This window comes from Hemibagrus wyckioides, linkage group LG03 (assembly GCF_019097595.1).
Source record: "Hemibagrus wyckioides isolate EC202008001 linkage group LG03, SWU_Hwy_1.0, whole genome shotgun sequence".
Taxonomy (NCBI): domain Eukaryota; kingdom Metazoa; phylum Chordata; class Actinopteri; order Siluriformes; family Bagridae; genus Hemibagrus; species Hemibagrus wyckioides.
In genome coordinates this window covers 23,570,971-23,594,482 of record NC_080712.1, presented here as the reverse complement: position 1 = coordinate 23,594,482, position 23,512 = coordinate 23,570,971, and the positions used below count along the sequence as shown (strand labels likewise).

The 23,512-nt window shown below is 38.6% G+C and overlaps 1 long non-coding RNA gene and 1 other non-coding gene across 2 annotated transcripts; both read left to right on the top strand.

Annotated features, from left to right (window-relative positions):
- Positions 1-752: 752 nt before the first annotated feature.
- Positions 753-846, top strand: trnai-uau (transfer RNA isoleucine (anticodon UAU)). The gene is made up of 2 exons: positions 753-790; positions 811-846. It is a non-coding gene; the product is annotated as a tRNA-Ile (tRNA).
- Positions 847-3,137: 2,291 nt separating this feature from the next.
- On the top strand, positions 3,138-8,666 carry LOC131347308 (uncharacterized). The gene is made up of 3 exons (XR_009203748.1): positions 3,138-3,236; positions 4,024-4,109; positions 4,353-8,666. It is a non-coding gene; the product is annotated as an uncharacterized LOC131347308 (long non-coding RNA).
- The last annotated feature ends 14,846 nt before the right edge of the window (positions 8,667-23,512 follow it).

Sequence of the window (23,512 nt, the reverse complement as noted above, 5' to 3'; positions counted from 1 at the left end):
CTTTTTTCCCACATTTTTTCAGAAAATTTTTATTTTTATTTTTTTTTACAAGCTAAAAGCTGATCCTGTGAGAATCTCGCACCACCGTTTCACCATGTCCAGTATTTTGATTACACCGGAAGTAACGCCGGCTATTTGGCCACCCATTGGCCCCGTTGGCCTTCCATAACATCCACAAGTGAAATAAAAATAAAAGCAAAAGTAAAAAAAAAAATGAAAGCTTCCTTATTAGTGTTCATTTCGCACAAGAGAAAACTATTCTTCTAAACTATGCTTACTAAAGTCATAAAGTATCTTCGACCGAGGTATTATATAGATATATATATATATATATTTACAGTTTATGGCCCGTATATTTCTGCGGTATTGTCAAGCCTATTTGTGTAGATTAAAAAGAATCTTCTTAGTCATTTAGTTTATGCTCTTAGTATGTTGGTTTGTTTATTTGCTTATCTGATAAATAAAGCGTTTGTCTTTTCTTGTGGTCATCGATGGGCAGTTACTGAGGTCAAAGTGATTTTTTTCGTCATGCAAGCTCGATTTAAACGCCGTTTAAAGTGTGAAGAAGACGGCTTCGCTGTGAATCTCGCGGCTAGCTAGCCGACCTAGTTAATAAAACAGCTGATTTTAGCATTGTGCAGCACCGGATCGTTTATATAAAGCCGACGTTACAAATTTATTTCGCGTGTGAAAAGAGTACGGCTGCAGGTTCGCGAGTGTTATAAGGCTTACAGGAACAGTAGGTGGATGGAGCTCCAGTGGCGCAATCGGTTAGCGCGCGGTACTTATACAGCAGTACAATGCAGAGCAATGCCGAGGTTGTGAGTTCGAGCCTCACCTGGAGCAGATCTTTTGGAACTTGACTCACGAATTGTTTTTCTTCTTTCTGTTTGCTGGATCATAACTGAAGCGTTTATGGCTTCAAATTATGTATTACTTCACAAGTAACCAAAATGCAGCTGTAAAATGCATATATAAGTACTGCGACTAAATACAATGGCCAAATACTGCCGGATAAAAGCAAGCTTTTTGGATTGCATATTTCCAGGATTAAGGGCCTCTGAAGCGGAGTTCTTCAACTGTACAACATAGATTAAAAAAATATGTAATAAGCAGTATATATTTTTTATACTGTATTTATTTTCCCCTCACGTTTATTCATCTAATTACAAAAAAAATGTGCACCTCATAAAACTGTATTTTTCCTCAGTATACAAACATTTATTTTAACAGTATACAATTATAATGTGTGGCTGTTGTCAGAAACCTATAACTGACACTGACACAACAGAGGGCGCTATAACATCAACTATAAGGCATTTCCTTCCCCTTCAGTGTTCAGAGCCACGTGGTGGCAGTGTTGTCCAAGGTTTTCCAGTGGACCACAATCTAAAAATATAAATAAATAAATAAATAAATACACCTTCTGCTAATCTGGAAGCACATGGCTAGGTTTCTGATCTGTACCGATACGTGTTGTTTGTTAAATTACATATAGAGAGTGATACACTCTATAGTGAATTTTCTGGATTTTCCCTCATTTACGTGCTTGGCTTTATTTCTCTAAACATAAAAAAACACATAATAGTCAAATTTATATTGCCAAGATTATGCTGTCATTTATTTTTCTCTCCCTATAGTAGTACTGTGGAATAAAAAAAATGATGTTCCATGTCTTGTATTTCTTCTCCCAGAAACCATTATGGAAAACATACCAGATATTTTAATGTTACTTCTGTATTTCTAAGCTTTGGAATGGGTCAGATGGATATACAATAGCTGGAACAGAGGGTTAAGCATGTCTGCTAGTGTGAAATGTAGATAAAGTGAGCGTCCTTGATGAGTAAGAGGCCTGTGAGTTGATATCATGATGAATCAGCCTGAGTACAGACAATTGGCTATAACAACATTTCCTCCACCATTGCTGATTAAATGACTAACACTGGAATGAATGGCCCAGGAGTTTGCTGATGATGTAAACAATATGACTTTTTTTTTTTCAGAAGCAATGGATACAGGCCAGGATACAATTAACATGAGATCAGTGGAACAACAGGAGAAGTGGAAAACAGTTTGCATAAGTGTTAGGATGTGATCATAACTCTTAATTAGCATTTGTGTGAAGATCATCAGAAATGTAGATTGCTTCAAATGCATTAGAATCAGGTTTTTTTTTTCAGTGCTTCAGTGTTTTAATGCCTACTAATGGAGCCATTTCAGTGCATCAAGGTCATCGTGCTTTGTGCCTGCATATTACCCACAGTTCTCCATGCAGGCCGACAGACAGATGGATTAATAATTACACACATATTGTATACACTTTACTGATCCTGTGAGGGAAACTTTCATTACAGCAGCCAAACAAAGCACAGCAGAACAACATGCAAGTAATAACTAATTATTTTCAAATCCCAGTATTGCTTACAGTAGACATTTTTGAGGACTAAGTGGTAAAATTAGAACATACATTCATTCATCTTTAGTAACTGTTTTCTTATACATTCTTCTAGTCAGGGTTGTGGTTGATCCAGAGCCTATCCCAGTTACACTGGGTGTAGGGTGTGGAATACACTGTGGACACTGGTCAATTACAGGCTACCATGCAAACACATATTCACACACTCCTTCTCACATTGGGGGGAATTTAACCTTTAGATCCAGCCAAAAGCATGTTTTTGAGATGAGGGAGGAAATTGGAGAAACAGGAGGAAACTCATATGGCCACCAAAAACCAAGCTCAAGATCGAACCAGGACCCTGGAGCTTTGAGGTGGCAACATAAGTAAAATACAACATATCAGATATTCTTCACAGTTCTCAAAACCTGTAATGTGAATTCATTTGTTATCCATCTATCCATCCATCATCCATCCATCCATCCATCTATCCATCCATTTTCTGTAGCCACTGTCACACCATGATCACATTCTCTTTCAATATAATTCACTAGTTTATTTGTGCTCACATACAGACTGACAGTAAATAGGTCGACTGTTACCCCTGTCCTTTTAGTTCATAGACTTAAATACAGTACACTTAAAGCACACTCCTTGTGAAATCAGTGCTCTGCCCATACAGGCCCTCTGTCAATGGCAAGTCAGCAGCATCCATCATCACAGTGTTCTGTCTGCACTTGTGGTGTGTCAAGAGACCATATGCCTAGTTGGCTTTGGAACACGGACAAGACCGAACACACAATGCATCACTACAATGCAGTTCCTTTAGCCAGACATTCCGGTAATGTTTCTCATGCAATGATTTTTTTTTTCTTTCTTTTATTTTAAAGGTTTTCTGAGTTCTTCTTCTTTGTGTTATATGTATTAGATTATTCTTTTAAGGTCAGTACCAGTACAACAATAACTGTGAAAGTCATTCTGGAGGATGCAATGTGAATTTTCCTCTGTGAGTGATAGGACCTGCTGCCTAATCACTCTTTCAATCTGCCCTACATTAGTTGCCATGCCACCAAGAGGAAAATAAATCACTTATTGTCAAGCTGTATTTAGTGCTTGTTTATGATATAATCATGACAGTGTGAAAGGTAAGAAAGAAAGAAAGAAAGAAAGAAAGAAAGAAAGAAAGATTTTATTACTGCCTTTGTAAGCAGTTATGTTAAAACACTTCAAATAACTGAATACTATCCTTTTAATTTTAAATGTACCATTTTTTGTATTTTTGTATGATTTCTTTTATAATCTTAAACTTAGCACTGGAAGGAAATATAGGCTGCTGAATTTTGTGAATCCACACAGCCAAATCTCTGAAAATATAATATAGGTGAGTATTTTGTTACAGATGTCAGATGTAACCTGACAACCTGCACTCTTAGTCTCCTTTGTAAATCTCATTTCTGGCCAGCTAATGACAGAGCGCTGAGTCTTGGCTTATAATTCTCATGTGTCTCTGCCTAGCTGTCTTGGCTGCGTTGTGAGTTGCAACAGTTTATTGTCTCCGTGGCCCTCAGGCTAGTGTTCCTTATGCTAGAAGATATGATTATTATCATTGTGACTGTTTTTTTCCCCAGTGCTCCAGGCAGATTGATTATGAAACATCCCAAAAGGACATGATGTCATCGCACTTGGCAATGAGGGCCAACAGACCTGAGGAGAAGTACTGTCAAAAGTTGCCTTTTAATGAATGATTAATAATTATTCAAATCCTGCTCCTTTTCTTGAGGCTGTAGTGTGACAATATCTGCAGGAGGCAATACCAGAGTTTAAAAATAGTTGGGTCTATAGCTACGCATTCACCTTTTTTGTTGTCGTTGTCATTTTATACATCATGCATCTAATGTACTTTTGGGCTGTCCTACATTACTACATTGTGTGTTTCTCTCTTCTCTCTCTTATGCAGTATGCTTGACTTACTGGAATCAATTGAAACCACTGGGAGGAAAAGTTCCAAGCTTGTACTAACTGGCAGAGGGAAAGTGTGGGAAGAGTAAGTGAATTATATAGGGGAGGCTGGATTTCCGAAGCTTTCTGGGTTTCTACATTCAACACAGAAATCTCTTTAGCCTAATTAATTATTACTCTAACTCACTGCTCCTGTGCCAATCCTTTGGCAGGTCTGCTTAAATCAACAGCGGACACACCCACGCTTACTGGATCATTATTTTTAGAGTATTCTGTGCCTTGTAAATCTGAAAGTGCCATTGTAATAGCTCAGGATTGAAAACTTGTTATTTATGGTGTATTCTGCCATTTCTGTATATGCATATGTCTCTATTTATCAAAAAGTTTTCATTCAGAATGATAAATAATTGCGTATATTCCCAGGCATTTTCCTGTGATGCTTCAGTATGCGAGTTAGCTTGCTGAAACTCTGGATTTATAGTGCAAATAACTGCAGACGAGAAGCTCATTTCCTTCCCAGAGAATTATTCATTCAGTCATTCATCCTGAGCATCTCAGCACGGGTGGTTCTTTTAAAAAGTGCCTCCCTTAAGTTCCCGTGTAAGACTTCCTGGAATGTTTTTCCCCCTGCAGCTTTTCAGAGCCTTTTATCAGCATAAACCCTGCTTTGCATTTCTTTCTTTCTTTTTTTATCTGACAGGCCATAGACACATTATGCACAGTCCTTTCTTTTCTATTTTGGCTTTAGCAATTGAACAGGACACCGCAATACCACATCCTCTGGACTCATTGCCCACATCCAGATACCATGAATAATGGATTCTCAGTGAAAGTAGCCCGTTTGATTTATGTGTGTTCAAAGAGCCAGATAGTGGGAAAGTGGTCAGATGGTGGTCCAATATCTCCCTTGTGAAGGACCTTTCTTTGCCAAGATGCCTAAGCTCATCTCAGCTAAGCTATTCTGGAGTGATGGGCTGAACAATATAGCCAGAAGATATAAACATACAAAATAAAAGTACACAATAACTGTAGTGTGTCTGTAGTGTTTAAGGAACATGTAATTTACGTTTCCAGGAAAAAAGATGATATCTGTTTTCACAGGTGCAGTTGCATTCTGGAAAGCTACAGTATATTTATATTTACCTCTGCATTCACTTTTTCTTTCATATTAGTGCAAGATTAGTACAATTAACCGGTTTCATTTTTCACATTCATTAACTTGTGGCTCTTTACCTACAGGGTTGTCAGGGTAGAGCATGCGGTTGCCTCATCATACAAGGTGGTTTGGATCTTTCAGTATTATTTTCTGTGGCTAGATTAATGGTTAACCTGGCCACAAAATTGCAAACTTAAGCCAACTAATACAAATAATTGAATGAATATGGTTAAGGTTAGGGCTTGAGAATGAGTTACTATTAATGGCTATATGGGCAACTTGTTTGTAATCAGTCCAACTAAATCAGTCTTGCTTATTTGAAATCAGATTGCAAGGTGAGGACTTCTGCTGCCTTGGAAGGAGCCAATGATCTCACGCTGTTCCAAGAAACACTGTTTGACAGAACTTCATTCAACTGAATACCGTAGTGAAAAAGCATGAGAATGTCCAGAGGCAAATGTACAGTCAACCCATCATGATCATGAGCAAGACCTGATAAATAAGCTTTGGATTTCCCAGTAAAAATGCTTGCTTTTCCCCAAATGAATTTTATATTAATTGTTTCGTTCATTTAAAATGACTGACACCCCTAGAGAACATTCAGATATACACTATATTGCCAAAAGTATTCGCTCACCTGCCTTGACTCGCATATGAACTTAAGTGACATCCCATTCCTAATCCATAGGGTTCAATATGACGTCGGTCCACCCTTTGCAGCTATAACAGCTTCAACTCTTCTGGGAAGGCTGTCCACAAGGTTTAGGAGTGTGTTTATGGGAATTTTTGACCATTCTTCCAGAAGCGCATTTGTGAGGTCACACACTGATGTTGGACGAGAAGGACTGGCTCTCAGTCTCCGCTCTAATTCATCCCAAAGGTGTTCTATCGGGTTGAGGTCAGGACTCTGTACAGGCCAGTCAAGTTCATCCACACCAGACTCTGTCATCCATGTCTTTATGGACCTTGCTTTGTGCCCTGGTGCACAGTCATGTTGGAAGAGGAAGGGGCCAGCTCCAAACTGTTCCCACAAAGTTGGGAGCATGGAATTGTCCAAAATGTCTTGGTATGCTGAAGCATTCAGAGTTCCTTTCACTGGAACTAAGGGGCCAAGCCCAGCTCCTGAAAAACAACCCCACACCATAATCCCCCCTCCACCAAACTTTACATTTGGCACAATGCAGTCAGACAAGTACCGTTCTCCTGGCAACTGCCAAACCCAGACTCGTCCATCAGATTGCCAGATGGAGAAGCACGATTCGTCACTCCAGAGAACGCGTCTCCACTGCTCTAGAGTCCAGTGGCGGCGTGCTTTACACCACTGCATCTGACGCTTTGCATTGCACTTGGTGATGTATGGCTTGGATGCAGCTGTTCAGCCATGGAAACCCATTCCATGAAGCTCTCTGCACACTGTTCTTGAGCTAATCTGAAGGCCACATGAAGTTTGGAGGTCTGTAGCGATCGACTCTGCAGAAAGTTGGCGACCTCTTCGCACTATGTGCCTCAGCATCCGCTGACCCCGCTCCGGCAGTTTACGTGGCCTACCACTTCGTGGCTGAGTTGCTGTCGTTCCCAAACACTTCCACGTTCTTATAATACAGCTGACAGTTGACTGTGGAATATTTAGGAGCGAGGAAATTTCACGACTGGATTTGTTGCACAGGTGGCATCCTATCACAGTTCCACGCTGGAATTCACTGAGCTCCTGAGAGCGACCCATTGGTGCTTGATTTTATAAACCTGTGGCCATGGAAGTGATTGGAACACCTGATTCTGATTATTTGGATGGGTGAGCGAATACTTTTGGCAATATAGTGTATAAAGGTAATTGTAGGCCTTTATATTTTGGTAATAGCTCTGGGTACCACATATATGACAACATATATGAGGTTGAAAATTCTCCTGTAATTCATCCTAATTTTTTGCAAAAGGCAGGTTGTTGTTGTCTTTCATCGTATAATCCTTCATAAGAACATGTTGTTCAGCAGAAGAGGACACATGAGCATATTGCTCACTAGGACAGTGAAAGATGCAAAATCATTTAGATACAGAGCTTGAACTTCATTGTGTCACTGGAATTACAACTGGAATTATATTGTGGTCATATAAATGAAAGACATCTTTTGATCTTTTAGACATTCAACATGTACAGCAGTGAATAAGGACTGAGAAAAAGAAAAAGCATCCATTTGTTCATTAACAATTTGAGGATATTTGCAATTATTATTATTAGTATCATCTCTTGTGATGACCCTTGCAACGTACAACGACATTTTGGCCCCAAACTTGGTTGTACCTGTCAGCAGGTTAGCTAAACTAGAAGATAATTACCCCACAATTCAACAGAGGTTGTAAAAACACAACCAATGTTATGCCATGGCAACCTTCTTCTTCGAATTAAAACTTTATTAAATTTAGAAGTTAAACAAGTTATATAAGTTGTGAACAACAATCTGAATAATTCATTCTAGAGTTAGGTTCCTTAGGCGTGTCCTTAGAGTCCTTAATCCTTACACTCCCTCTACAATTTATCACCAGATTTTTACAATTGTTTTAGTAAAAATATTTTAGTGAGTTTCCACCAGTCAAGCATAATCTATTTACCATGTTGCATTATTAATGGTGTTTTAAAGGAAAAATAAAAAGCATGAATGGCCCATTCAGTCTTTTCATTTATGCCTTTACTTAGTGGGGTAATGAGCCAACTGCATGTGATTTTGACAGTGGCTAAAGTTGGCCCCCTCTAGACCGTTTAGTCTGTGCCCAGGCTCTAATCCCTCCAAAGCAAGGCGGCTGACATCATTCCTTCCAGACACTGGGGCTTGTTATTGCTGCCATTCCAGGACTTCGTGCTGTAACTGAGCAAACATTTCATGGGACTTCACAGGGGCTGTCATTCCGGCAACAGAGAGTTGTAGCAGTTCAACACACTAGCACACTTCAGACTGGGGGGCCTACAGACTTTCGTTAATTACATAGCACAGAGATCAGCTGCATTAGCACCCCTACTGAAACTAGCATTTATAGACTTAGTAGCTTATGAACTATAAATCTGCTCATTGTAGGGAACCTGTTGAATTACCAACAACCACAAAATATGTCTGAAGTGTTTATGCTATTTATATGACTTAAACATACAGAAACAGTAAGTAAATATTTGTTCAGGTGCTGCTGGTCCTATTCTTGCAATTAAAGAGACAGTTTGCCACAAAATTGCACCTTCTAATGTCTCTAATATTAACTGATTAAGATGCACTTTGCATGTCCATGTATAGAAACTCCGAGTGAAGTGTTTTGCTGGAATGATCTGAGAGAAAGGATGGCTGTAAATCAGTGTAACATGTGAACATTGCTCAGTAATGCAGGAAAGATGTGATCCAGTCTCTTAAAATCTGGTCCTATGTTGTCTCTTTCCCTGTGTTCCAGGTCCTCATGGCCAAAATGAACAGAATGCTTTATTCAATGTCTCTCTCCCTTCTAGCAGATTCTGTAATTCAAGTATACCTTGAGCTCACATTAATTATAGTACAGCTCCTTGAGGGACACCTTTGTAACCCTAGAGCTTACACTTACTCATTGACATTGCATAGCCATAGCTCTGATTTAGTGTTTCTCAGGGAACCCCTCTAGGACACATGCATTTTCTCCAAAACAAACATATCCCTCAGCCCATTGTGCTCGCATTTTGGTGAAAGGCCGACTCTTAGTTCGTTGCCAGTGAGTGGTTTGGATAGCATTTTATCCTGGTTAATCCCAGTAAGCGAGACTAGTCTATACCAACATGCACATCTAAAGAAGAACCCCTCATGACACATGGTTCAACACAAACAAAAATCGAGTCCTGCACGCTATCCTGAATTCTTCTTATGATTATTATTATTAAAATATACCAGAATTTTCAGTTTACAAAAAGGTCATACTATAACTCTTCATGGGAATAAAACCTGAAAGGGACCAGAGAATTTATTATCATCCAAGTGATGTAAGATCAAAATGAAATGAATAACTACAATGATGAGTAGGTTCACACAGTAGGTGTTGTGTTAATGTGGTTGTGAGGCATATTTTGGGCTATGAGTTGAAACATTAGTTGATGGCTGAATTACAGAAACTGAGAACTGGCTAAGATTCATATTTCCATTGTCTTCTCCCCATGGTGTTTATTTATCTCTTTATCTCTCGTCTGTTTCAATATCTTTATGATCACGTCATAACAGCTGTACTTCCAGGATTCTTATGCTAATAACAAGTTCCTGGTTAAACTGACATGGACATGAGTCACTCTTCCCCACAGCGCATAGAGAACATTTGCAGTGGAAGTGAATAGATTCTGTTCCCAGATGTAGCCTGTCTTTGTGTGAAATAAAGAAGCATCAAAAGCCCAAAGCCTTTTGTCAGTTTTGATTCATGCTAGCAAGGCATAAATTTGATTTTCATTTCCTCAAATGTGTACATCTAAAAAAACTTACTTGCAATAAAACTGTTGCATTGTGTGCTTGAGTATGTTTGAGTTTAGCAGTTTTTTCTTTTTTATATTTTGTTTAAAACACAGTTTAAGTATTTGTGCTTAAAAAAAATAAAGAAAGAAACACTATTTAGGTATGGAGGATCAGAATAATTTTAAAATATTTGAGAATACGATCCAAAGCTTACAGAAATGTAGTTCGATCCTAAAGGCAACCAAAATGAAAAACATTTTGAAGATGGTTACAGTTTATTCAAATCACTGATGAGGATGAAGGAAAGACGAAAGACGAAGATAATCAAAAGTCTTAAATTTTACCGTAAATGTTTAGACAAATTGGGCCTCTTTTTGAGTTCTGTATGTGTATTTGCTTTGGAAGTCCTTCCCCCAACATGTTAACATTCAAAACTTTCAGCTGCACTCATAGCTTTAATGGGACAGTGTAAACAGAAATTTACACACATTTCTCCATACATCAAATGAAGTTGATTAGCTAAGACATGTTTAGTGTCTTGAGTTTGCCTCTTTAGTTTGGCACTTGATCTGTGAGGTAAATGCAGCTGACAAGTAAGACAAGCTCATAGCCTCCAGTTTACCTTCAGTTTAACTACATGCATTATGCATCAAGTATTACAGCCATTTTACACACACACACACATCTTGGGATAATTTATAGTGGGTGGAGGGAGGAAACCAATATGAATATGGGGAAAACATTCAGAACTATAGACAGTAACCAATAACATGTTCACACTCCAGACCTTGGAGCTGTGAGGCATCAACAACCTGCTTTGGCAGCAGACTACAGCTAATATCTTTTCAATATGTATAACAGCAACAAACACAATGATAATAATAATAATAATAATAATAATAATAATAATAATAATAACCATCATCAGGTACTTATATTATCATTATTATCATGTCATTCTTCTTCTTCTTCTTCATATTATTATTATTATTATTATTATTATTATTATTATTATTATTATTATTATTACTTTTGTTAAATTATTAAGGGTTTCCAGCATCCAGTTCTACTGTTTTATATTGAATATCTTATCAGGTTGAGTATCTTGTTTTGAATATCTTGTCCGATAGAAAACATTAGACAGCAACGATGACTTGGCTGATTAACTTAGCCATAGTGGGCAGTAGTGAGCAGCATGCATGTTGTACAGTGGCCTGTACAGAACACAGACAGCCACTACAAGTCTGAATTCTTTACTTGGCGGAAATGTTGAGTAATAGGCCAAATTTTAATGTAAGATTATTTTTGCACGCTCACGCAGGCTGAATGAACAAGTACAGCTAGGTGTACATGGCCTACAGGCATGATACATAAAGGGCACGATGGACCCAGCCCATGCCAGTGATACGTCACCCTCTGCATGACAGTACACCATCTTTTCCTTTAAGTCGTCACCTCTCTGTATATGTGTGAAGATGCACAGAGGAGTGATGAGACTGTCAGCCTGGATCTGATTACTGTTAGAAATGTCTGGGAGCGTTTTGTGGTGGAATCATGTGGTGGAATCTTTTTTAATCATGCATTCCAGTGTCAAAACAAAGCTCAACCGTTTTAGGTGCTTGTGCAGGCTGATCTCTGAGAGAGAGAGAGAGAGAGAGAGAGAGAGAAAGAGAGAGCAAGCATTGCCTAGGGGAAATGTACAGTGTCTAGACTGGTTAGAGGCTGGGCTCTTTTAGGCTGTTGTTATAAGTTTCTGCATTTAAAATAACGCTCTGAAGGCCTCCCCCAGTTAAAAAAAAAACAGTACATGTCTATTTTGTGTTGCAATAAGTCAGATATATGTCTAAGAAATGTGATCTGGATTGAAACAACATATACATAATTCAATAAAAATCTCCCAGTACTGTGAATTTTTTGTTTACAGAAGTGGAGCAGATTTGGGGTGCTCTGTGACTCCACCAGCATGCCACCAGGAAATTGTCCTGACTTTTAAGAGCAACCAGCTGTGTGCTTGCTCCAAACCCTGCTTCCTCCCTCCTGTTTAACACTGGAAAATTTCATTCCTCTTGAACCAGCTCTTTTCTTATCGTCTCTACCAATCTGCCTTGGCCCCAGCTCCAGCCAGACTCAACACCTAGCTCCCGTTCGCACCCATCTCACAGACTAACTCAACCCCCACACCTGCTTAGGCTTTTGATCCCTCTGCTCTTTCATTTCAGGCCCGGCCTCTGCCACGAGTCAGTGAGCAGGCGCGCGGCAGTTCCCATACTAGAAAGCGATAAGGCAACATCAGGGTGGGTAAGCATGGGCTACATGCGGGAGTTCACTGCTCTTTTGTTCTTTAACAGAATATCTCCCTCATACCATGCAATTTACTGTGGAAAGGAAATAACATTAGGTGGCTGCCCATTTGTTTGTTTCCTACAGTTTGCATGGAAAAATCCTTCAGGAGCTCAGAGGAAGTTGCTGTTGTTTTGTGGAGCTGCTGCTTTTACGAGAATGAATGAGGGAGGAAGGGGGGCTCTCCATATCCTGCCAGACCTAAGGCTAGGGCTGAACAAAAGGGGTGGTGGTCTTTTATTGAGAGAAGGTGATGACATAGTACCTGTTTTTGAAGATCCCTATAACTGATTCAAAGCCCTGTCTGCACTGAAGGGTGATATAATATATTCGTTAATGAATGGCCAAGCACCTCAGGAAATTCCCCTCAATGAGCAAGTCTCAGATTAACCCCATAACCCCTATCCTGAACACACACTACGTCACATAAAATTCCTTTACTAACTAAACAATTAATATGAATTACTACCATTAAATACATAATTTTTGCTTAAGGAACTGTTACTCCTTGCTGTTCAGCAAACAAATGACTACAGTTAGATTAATAGCTGAAGATTTCTAATTAGAGTCTTAGATTACTACATTAATTACATTAACACAAAATCCTCCATTACTTCAGCAATGACTGCACATTATACTTCACATGTAGTGTGTACCTGTAAAATGAATTAAATGGCAATTCATTTTTTAACGGTGAATTTCATGCATAAGGTCGATCAGCTTTACTGCTTGTTCAGTTTTATCACTAAATTTCAAATTGTTGTTACGGTCCTTTTATTCAGTTTTATCCAATTAATGCTATATGAGGTTATCTATTGTTTCCATGATATGAAACCATGTTTTAATGACCGATTCAGGTCATAACACATGTGTATGCTCACAAATCAGATCATAACAAATAGAAACACAACCTATGGATATTATAAATGATTTATAGTGGCTACCTGGTTTTTCAAAACTTATCTGTGATGTAGCAGAGGCTTAACAGGTCTGGGCATCAGCAAACCTTCAGTATTTAACATTATCTGATGGAGGTGTAATCTGATCTCTGGTGGGGCTGGCGAGGGATGAGGCAGAGATTAGGGCTGATGCAGGGTGGAGGGTAGATTGTGGACATGAGAGCACAAGCTGAGAAGAGCAGAGTACTTGGTGCTCTATAACTGGTACTTTCCCAACAGTCCAGCTCTTCAGAGAACTCTATGAAACAGAGGTGGAGCATTTTTTCAACACCGTAGGGAATTAAATCCCTCAGTTCTCAATTCTGTTCCAATTCTTATTTAGTTTAGAAAGATGGTTTTTGCTCCATTAAGATTAATTATCTACTAAAAATGATCATTTATGCTATGGCAATTTGTTTTAGTTATAACCACAAGAGGTGACATTTCTATAGGTTACATATTGGTCTATGTCATTAGCTTAAAAATTCATTTATGTCAGCAAAAATCGAGACGTTGTGTAGGTTATGTATCTTAGATTTGATCTTCTTTCTGAAATCTAGAATTTTCTATGAGTGTTGATGATGCAGCTTCTCTTTTCTTTCCTTGTAATCTCAAAAGAATTTGAGAAAAAAACATACAAACAAACAAACAAATTATAGCTAGTTTTTCTGAGTTGAATTGTTTCCAATGTTTTCATTATAGTTTACATTATAGTTTATTTTCTAGTTGTTGACTAATTGAGTATGTACTTATTGTTTATATTATTTTTAATACATTTGTTTGTTTGTATTTTATTTAATCATCCACCAAAGATCATAGGTAAGTGGTTTGATGTATTTTTTAGTGGGCATGTATTTTTATTTTATGGGATCTTGGATAGTCTAGACAACAATGGAAAAATGTCTAGCTAGTTTCCAGGGTTCCCTTACACCTCCTGTACTCCTGTAAGGCTTATCATGGACTGGGCAGCCACAATACTTGGGGAGTTGTGTTTTCAAGTAGAGCATCTACAATGACTTCAAACAGCTGCCAAGGCGAAAGAAAGCAAGAGACAGGAAACAGGCTCGGTAAGAGATTGGCAAGTTCACCAAGTCACTTTCCTCTCAAGGGAAACTTTATTAATAAAATGAAATAAATGGATTAGATCTCAATACATATTTATGGCAATAATAATGGGTTAAGGAACTAAACAAATGAACAAAGTCAACTCTTTCCAGGGTGTAGTGAAATCTATGGTAAAAATAATAATAATTAAATAATGTTTAAAATTAAATGAATAAATAAATGAAAAATCTGACTGCAGTGTGAACATGCATTTTCTCAATTTCTTTGCTGGTAATATTGTGATTAAACACTACACTAATAAAAAAGCATTAGATATTCTGAAAGAATTTTCCTTGGACTTTTTTCTGACACACATAATTTAGATATGATACATAACATACTATAATATATCCTTTTCTTCTCTGCTCTCTAATGGAAGACCTGTCATGCATGGCATGTGTTGATTTAAGAGCGTACACATCTGCACGAAGCCTGTTATTGCAGGCCTATTATTTAACAATATTACACACCAACCTTTGCTGTATGTTTCCGTATAGACTAATAAAAGGTAAACAGATCCAGATTTTACCATTAATATGCCCAAAATTGAAAAATAAATGCTAAACAGTGTTGGATCCTCCAGTGAGACACTAATGTCAAAGTCAAAATGTGCAACGTGACAGTCTCCTGCACTGTAAAAACAGTCCGTTCAGAACGAGGTGAAAATTCATGAGGTGAGATTTTACCCCATCTGTACTGTGATTAATAGTGGATGAACAACACTCTCCAGGGCAGTGCTCAGGGGCCAGGGGTTTCCTGCTGATGCTGGAGCCTCTTATTTATCGCTTAGACTATAGAACAAGAGCCTGTACATGAAATAGACACTGGCTCCTCTCCTAAGCTTAACCTCAGTGCACACAGCTAACTGCAAAACTCTTAGAGGAGTTGATGTTACGGTACAGAGGTTCAGAGGACATGAGTGTTTGTTATTATCAAGGCTCTTGTACAAAGCAGTTCAAAAATTAGAGTGAACCATAGACATACATTAAACACAAAATGCAAAAACAAGAACAAATGTGCGTTCTTGTTTTTCCCACAAGTGTGACCTTGTAAAAAGAATGTGAGGTCTCGGAAAAAAAAAAAAAAGAAATTTAAGTGCAGCTGTGAAATAAAGTGAAATGAAACCTGTCCCGTGTGATGGACCTGATACACATGGGGTAGATGATGTGCTGAAGGGCTGTATAAACCAGAGCTCACTGACTCATACACCGCTGCTCAGATGACTAGATTTATATGAGGTATGATCTTGGCTCGCATGAAAAGCCACAACAAATACAAGACCATACTTGTAAGAGAGAGTCAAGCAGGCTGTAGCATGTGTGTGTGTGTGTGTGTTTGCGGGGGTGGTAGTGGGGGATGGGTGTGCTGTAGGCTTAGCCTATTTATCTCTATGCCTAACATGTCCCAATTGCGATAGGAATACACGGCAATGTTGAAAATCCCACAAAACCCACAGCTTTTATTTGAAAAATAAAACAGGTTCATTATTATTCTTTTAGCCTGTAGAATTTAGAATTAGGGTTACACTAGTGTCAGCATTCAAGTCAGGAAGTTGTACCTACCACTCACAGTGATATTTGTGTTCCCATTACTGGTCTCAGTGATGGGAAAAGAAGTGGCCATGGCGAGCCAAAACGCTACCTATGTTATTTCTTGATTATTTACACTGTCCTGCTCCAGCAGAGCATGTTCTGAATGAAGGTTACCTTAAAAGGACTCCCATAGCGGTGTCTCTTTACTCTTCAGCAACAGTGCAACAGTGGCTGTGATTAATGGGAGTTCTCCAGGCCTCAGTGGAGGTCAGAGGAACAGGGTGTGGTGAAGGAGGTTTCCAGGCATGTGCTGTTTTGGTTTGGACTTTTGACCTTTTTCTAATTATGAATGAATCCAAGCACATCAGCATTAGTACATGGAAGTTCTTATGCATATACATATGTTGCAGGGGTATGTTTGAGTATATATATTTGACATTATTTATAACTGTACTGTGTATATGCATTGTTTACAATTTAGATTATATGTGAATATTATGAGGCTTTTGCATACCCATGATCAGATGGATCTAGTCTCCCAGGGAAGCGTACTTTTTTGCTGAGGTTTACAGGCTTAGCTGAGCACCGCAATGACATCAGAGAACAAACTGTACTAACAACAACGTGTGTTGCTAAGCAGGGAGGCTAGCTCACAAGTCCAGCGCTAGGGCAAATGCGGTCAGTCCCAAGACAGTCTACATCTCAGAGCAACACCCTCCATCTGAGAATCATCTCATCATTCTTTTGTTAGTTTTTTTTCTCAGACAAATTAAGGACTTTTGGCTAGTTTTTCTCAGCCAGTACGGAAGTCGTAAAGTCAACATAGCACAACTTTACAGCTCACTTTAACAAGCAGTGACTGAATGTGAATTCAAGAAAATGCATTATGACTCCAAAACATTGCCTACCTAGAAACGCAATTTATCATCAAATTATAGGAATTATCCAGTGATACACTGATGTTTATTGAAGCATATTGTTATAAAACATGACCCACTATAGCTCTGACACTTTTTCTTTTTGTTTTGTTTTGTTTTGGTTTTGGTTTAGAAAGAAGGAAGAGCATGAATACTATATGGATCTGAATAATCTTGATTCATGCAAACAACCTGAGAAATGTACAGTGAAACCAACAACGAATACAAGACTGCACTTTCTATGAGCGAAAAACTGCCAGAAACCTTATCCTCCGATGCACGCACACACACACACACACACACACACACAATAAAAAAAAACATACACCTTATCCTAGTCCATATAATGCTCAGAATTATGTAATTACGAGTCCAGGTCTTTTTTCTGTGCACACAGCAAATCCAGTTACTACGGCTGTGCTCCAGGGCATCTGGCATCCATTTCGGATAATAACAGGCAGATAAGGCAGATGACAAATGGATGGCCATGCCTGACTGAAAACCTCAGCAGCCCCTGGAGGGAGCCAGACCTGTACCACGCAGGCCTGCCGATGACCCACAACTCAGGTCTTGTGTTAAAGAAGCCTCTCATGTTTGATCACTTTCTCCTGTAACAGTTCACAAATGACATTGTACAGCATTATTTTGCTTCCTGATTTGTTTAGAAAAAGTCAAATAAAATAATTTGTTTTTCACAAGCTTTGTATTAATAGTGAGTTAAAAGAGTTGCTCATGTTTTTAAGGCAGCAGGTAAACTTTCATTTCTATGTTTAACCATCTTGAAACGTCTTACAGTGTAGGTAGGTTTAGATATGGGAACGAGCCAGAAGCAAAACATTAGAAGGAATCAGCATTATTATTAATGTGATTTGGATTTACACACACACACACACACACACACACGCACACACACAAAAAGATACCATAAGAAGTCATATCTTTCCCAAATGGAGGCACAGATCCTAAGCAGCTTACATTTACTGTAAATGAGGTTTGTGTTTCGATGATGAGGTATTCCTAAAACCATGCAAAGGATGTACAGAGTAGACTGCTACTACCAGTAATGCACTAAAAGAGCCTTTCGGGAATTTATAGAGAATAGGGTTCATTCAAAATTGGGGAACATGACTGTTTTTTGTTTTTTCACACCATTCTCGCTTGTTAGTTTTTTTTTCTATACTTTAAGTCAAATGTCCCCTCAGGGTTTACAAAGAAAAGCTGGAAAACAATGACATAAGCTCAGTTCCCATAGCCAGCAAAGCTCTTTTGACAAAAATCAGCCCACTTCCTCATTCAAAGCAGTCTCTGCTTCTGCTCACCTTTCCTTTTAAGCCTTAATGTGCTTGACACACTCGGATCCACATCTTATCCGATGGGAAATCATGTAAACGGAAAGTGCTAGGCATACATCCATTTTGTTCAGTGTTCAACAAAAACTTACAGCATCAACAAACTAGAATGAGAACGAAGAGTTGTAGCCAGAGGCTGTACAAAGGGTTAATAGGCAACTTCAAGAAAAGACGTGTGCTGCTGGTGTGGAATAACGTCGGCAGAGGGAGGGGACATACCTGCTGTAGATAACAGAGGGATTATGAAGCAATATAGCTGACATGCATGAGCTGTGTTCCAGCAGGTTTTCATTTTGCCTTTAGCTTATCGTTCAGCTCACTCATTGTTTTGGCTCCCAGCTTTGTCTTACATTTCTTCCCAGACAGATTTGTTTCATCGTTGCATGAAAATCATGCCATATTATATCAAGAGCAAGTCTTGTGTTCAACACCTCAGCGTCTAAAAAAGACTAGTTCTTGGCATTTGCCAGTTCTGCTCAGTGTTGGGTTTGTGTTTGTATTAGATACTGTAACCTCTAAAGATGACAGTGTCTTGGATTCAAAAAGCCTGTTGTTGAAGCTTTTTTTATTAATAATTTTTTATTTTTTTTATTATGTAATAATGGATTATCACAGAATTCCGACAGATTACAGTATTCTAAGTTGTTCTACATAGTGTGTGCATTAATTAATTAATTAATTAATTAATTAAAGTCAGACAAAATGACACTCCCTCGTTGTATGAAGAGTAAAATCATCTCACCGCATCTGTAGCTTCTAGAGCCTTGCATGATAGGGGAGAATACATATACATATTTTATTGTATACAGGTACACGCACATGCCCATAAAGACAGCAATTATAATCAGACAGGAATTCTGCAAGGGATCAAATGCAACAGAGCAAAACAAATGAGGGGGGAAGAGGAAAGAAAGAGAGATTATCAAAATTAGGATGGTTTCAAGTGGCGTTTAGTTCTTAAGTAAATAAAGCAAACGTGTAACATAATATATAGGCATGTGTGTAGGATATTGATACTGATTTATCAGTGATAATCCATTTAATGAAGTTTTTTTTGTCCAAATTAAAGTAAATGAAGTTGGCTTTGTCTTTGGAACATTTGGTGCTGCCAAAAAATTTCAAATTGTGAACATGTGTATTTACTGTTCATGAAAAGAAAACTGCTGATATCATGTGTCATGTATATGTAATAGATGTGTAATAAAATATGTAACATATCTCACTCACAATATGGTTCCTTCCAACTGAATAATGTAATGATCATATTATCCCCATCCATTTCTATCTCTTTAAGAATCTCTGTTTATTTGTCATTCTCTCCATCTTTTTTTTTTTTGTGTGTGTGTGTGTGTGTGTGTGTGTGTGTGATGTGAGGACCTCATGAATCCTTGAGAATTTAGAGGACATTTGCCTCAACCTCAATATTTATTTATTTGTTTCTTTGTTTGTCTATTTATTCACTGATTTATTTAGGATTTCCTGTTTATCACTTATAGTTAGGTTTTGGTAAGGTGTACCACTATTTAACTGCAGTAAGAAGGAAGTCAATGGAAGGTCTATTTTCAAACTCTAGGTCTAATGTGTGTGTGATTATATAACCATGTATCTGTTGCTGAACTGTAATATGTGAATTTCTGCAGTGTCGGCTGCAGAGGCTGGTTGTTCACATGGACAGCTGCTTCCATTCATACACTACCTGCGTGTGTTTTCTATGCAACCTTCCAGAGAGAGAATTATGTGAATGGCACATATATGATGTGTGGGGTAAACATGGTGAGATAAATGAACACTTGCACACACAGGAAACATCCACACAAACCCAGACTATAAACATACACACTCACACACACACACACACACATTTTTATGTCTCTCTCTCTCCCTCTCTCTCTCTCTCTCTCTCTCTCTCTCTCTCTCATTCAGCAGCCCACACATGGTTTCACTCTTATCAGACAAGGCAATACAGGGGTTTCTTAAAAACATTTTGAGGAATATTTAAAAAGCATCTATGAGTGCACTGAAATAGCTCTGTAAAGTGCAGGAATGTACTGTTTACTGTATACATGTGTGTTTTTTTCACATCCCAGGAAAAACAGGTCTTCTTTGACAGAACACTAGGACAGGACTACAGTAGCACCATATGGAATGATATTTCAATCAATGCATGCTACTCAGAGAAGATGATATTTATTCCCCTAAACATTTGCTAAAAAGAGTTCAATTCATATTTTTATTTACAAATTGCTTGAATGTTGCACCTTTAAAAGAGGGTTAAATATGAGCATGAATATATGTGTGTGTGTGTGTGTGTGTATGTGTGTGTGTGCATATTTTTCCCCTCTTGAAAGGGAGTGGTACTGTAGAGTTGAGTAGGGGGAGGTTGGGCATAAATGAAATCCAGCTGCACCTCCAGAACAACTCCAAATGGGACCCAGACACTGCTTGTGGCCTTCAGTTTATATATTCACATCATTCTTTCTCTCAGCATTCCCCCTCCCCTGCAATTCATACAGCTGAACATTGGAACTATGCCAGAAGAATACAAGTCTCCAATCTTCAAGTCTTGGAAAAAATCACATAATTTAAGTGCTGTATTCGGAAAACTTATTAGATAGCATTACCTGTAGCCCTGCTTCCTATGTCTGCTGCACCCCTGCAGGAGACCACTGACCCCATATTTTCATCAGCACCTCTATAAAAAGCCTTAAGAAATCCCTCTTGCAGGTCTTCACCATGCCGAGAGGTTGGGAAGAGGTCGATACTGAAAAGGAAGAGAAGCATATGTACAAATACAGCAAGGTATACCTTATTAATAATGAATAAGAACAGCAAACTATTTCTATAAATGTGCCATAGACCAGGTTCTGGTAGTACAGTAGCTGGCCCTACTAATCTATCCATCTTCTCACATTTTGTCCTGCTTTTGCTCCAATTTCTCTCAGACCAATTATAAGGGGTTGCTTTAAGGCCAGACTTCTGCATCTGTGAATCTGCAAACATTGCAGGTGACATACAGATGTTGGCCTGGGTATTTCCCAACAAACTTGTTCACAACATAAATAGATGCATTAGAGGAAATTGTACAGTGTGAATTCAAATATGACTTGATTTGCCTCGCACCTCTGGGGTTGGGGGTTCCATTTACGCCTCCACCCTGTGTGTGGAGTTTTCATGTTCGCCCTGTGCTTTCGGGGATTTTTTCTGTGTACTTTAGTTTCCTCCCCAGCCATGCGTTGTAGGCTGATTGTCATCTCTAAATTGTCTGTAGTATATAAATAGGTGTGTGATTGTGTATGACCATACCCTGTGACCAGAATGCCCCTGCATTGTGCCCCAAGTCCCATGGAATAGGCTCTAGGTTCAGCCCTGTGTAGGCTAAGCAGTATAGAAGATTTATGGATGGATGAAACGATAGATAGATGGATGTGCTTGGCTGCACTGTACTCACTCCAATTTTTTCTCTGTTTCACCCTAAGAGTTCATTAGTACTGTTTTTAAAAACGGGTTGTGTATCAGACCTAACCTATTCTTCAGTGTTAGGCGTGATACAGTTGGGTATATATGGTCGCCCTACTCCAATGCTTGCTCTCTTGCTCAACCAGTCAATATGGTTATCTGATGGATGCAAAATGAGGTATGCATTTTGGCTCCTGGGTGAGTTATGCTTACCTATAAACCCCTTCTTTTAGTCTCAAATACATTTACATGCATCTTTGCTGAAGTATAAATCAGCCTTTACACAGCCCCTCACAGTCATGACCACAGACCTGGCCTTTGTGCCAGTGAATGTTCAGCTCACTAATAAACCAAGCTTGCTTATACTGCTGGGACTCTTAAAGAGCTTGAGTGCAGCCAAGCACTTTACTCCAGTCCAGCTGTTTCTGCGTATGGGATTATGTGTTATGAGTTGGTGTGTTGTTTGTCAGTATTTCAATCATTTAAGTGACAATTGTATGATTAAACCTTTTTCTCCATGTCTCGGTCTCTGTTTGTGGTGCATTCCCATATGCCTCCTTTTTTGTAGAAAGAGTAATTTGGGATTCATGCTCTTTTACTTAATTGCAACCATTTGCATTTATTGCACTGTTTTTACGCAGTTTGTGTTTCCCAGCAGTCACTTAAGTAACCAGAATAAAGGTCATTGAACAAAGCCACTTTTTAGACTGCCTGAGTACAGAATAAATATTATTTCTAATTATTTTTCATCTGAATGCCCACAACATCAAGACATGTCAATAATTTCCTGGAATTTAAAAATTGGTGCCGAAAGTAATGTTATGGCATCAATCATTCTTTCATATAATGTTTCCTTTTCACTTACCAAAATATCAATAGACAGATCACTAACAGATGTCATTAACAGACAAAATGATATCCCTGTCATTATGTTACAGCACTTACTTTAGCTTATGGCTCATACAGTCATTGATAAATGACAGCTTTTAATTTGGATGAGCTGTAATTGCTGTTGCCCACTAGGCTAGACTAAACAGCAGCCTGTTTAAGTACTGAAGGCCAACTGGTGAGAAGTTGGTTCTCACAGTCTGTTTATGGGCAAGATCCTGAGTGCACAGCTGCCTGCTGGGTAAGCCCCTGATCCCCTTAGCTAATCCTCCAATAATGACTCCACTATCACACAACAACACCACGGAGGTCCTTCAGCCAGTATAGCCCTCCACTTTCACCCCCCGAAGTTTCCTGAAACATCCTATAGTCGTGGCCATGGAGAGACAAAGGCTTAGTGCTGCCTCAGTGAAGGTCAGCTATGGAAGTGAATGATTGCATACTGGCATGGGCTTTAGTGCAACCTCTTGCTGTTTTACACTTAGTCAAGGCCAAAATTGTGAACCAGAATTTTTGAAAAACTATTCCATTAAAACACTTCAAATTTGGATACAGCTTTTATATGCAAAATGGATTACATCTAACCTTTTGAAATGTAATGGTAGCAATTTTCTTTCTATGCCTGCTTGCAACACAGGTAAACAGTTTAGAGCTTTTTTACAGTGTAGCTGTGCTTCTTGTATTCAGAGCAAGGCGGACAACATAATCAAACCCTTATTTAGTCATTTAGAAACATCAGTTCTAGGACTAACACTGGTTATCTCTGAAATCATGTTTGTGGCTTTGATGTTAACATAAAACCTCAAATATAATCTGTGGGTCCTTGTTTTAATATCTTAAGTTTCAATAACTTGACCAAAAAGAAAAACAGGAACTAAGAGAAAAGATGAGGGTCTTTGCTGCTTACATTTTCTCACAAACTTCAAGGAGTTCTGATTTCCTTACATCTACCACAAGTCAACTGCAAGGAGTTTAAACATGTCCTTGGTGGAGTAAAACATCTGATCTCTAATTGCTTCTGAGCCAAGAACATCCC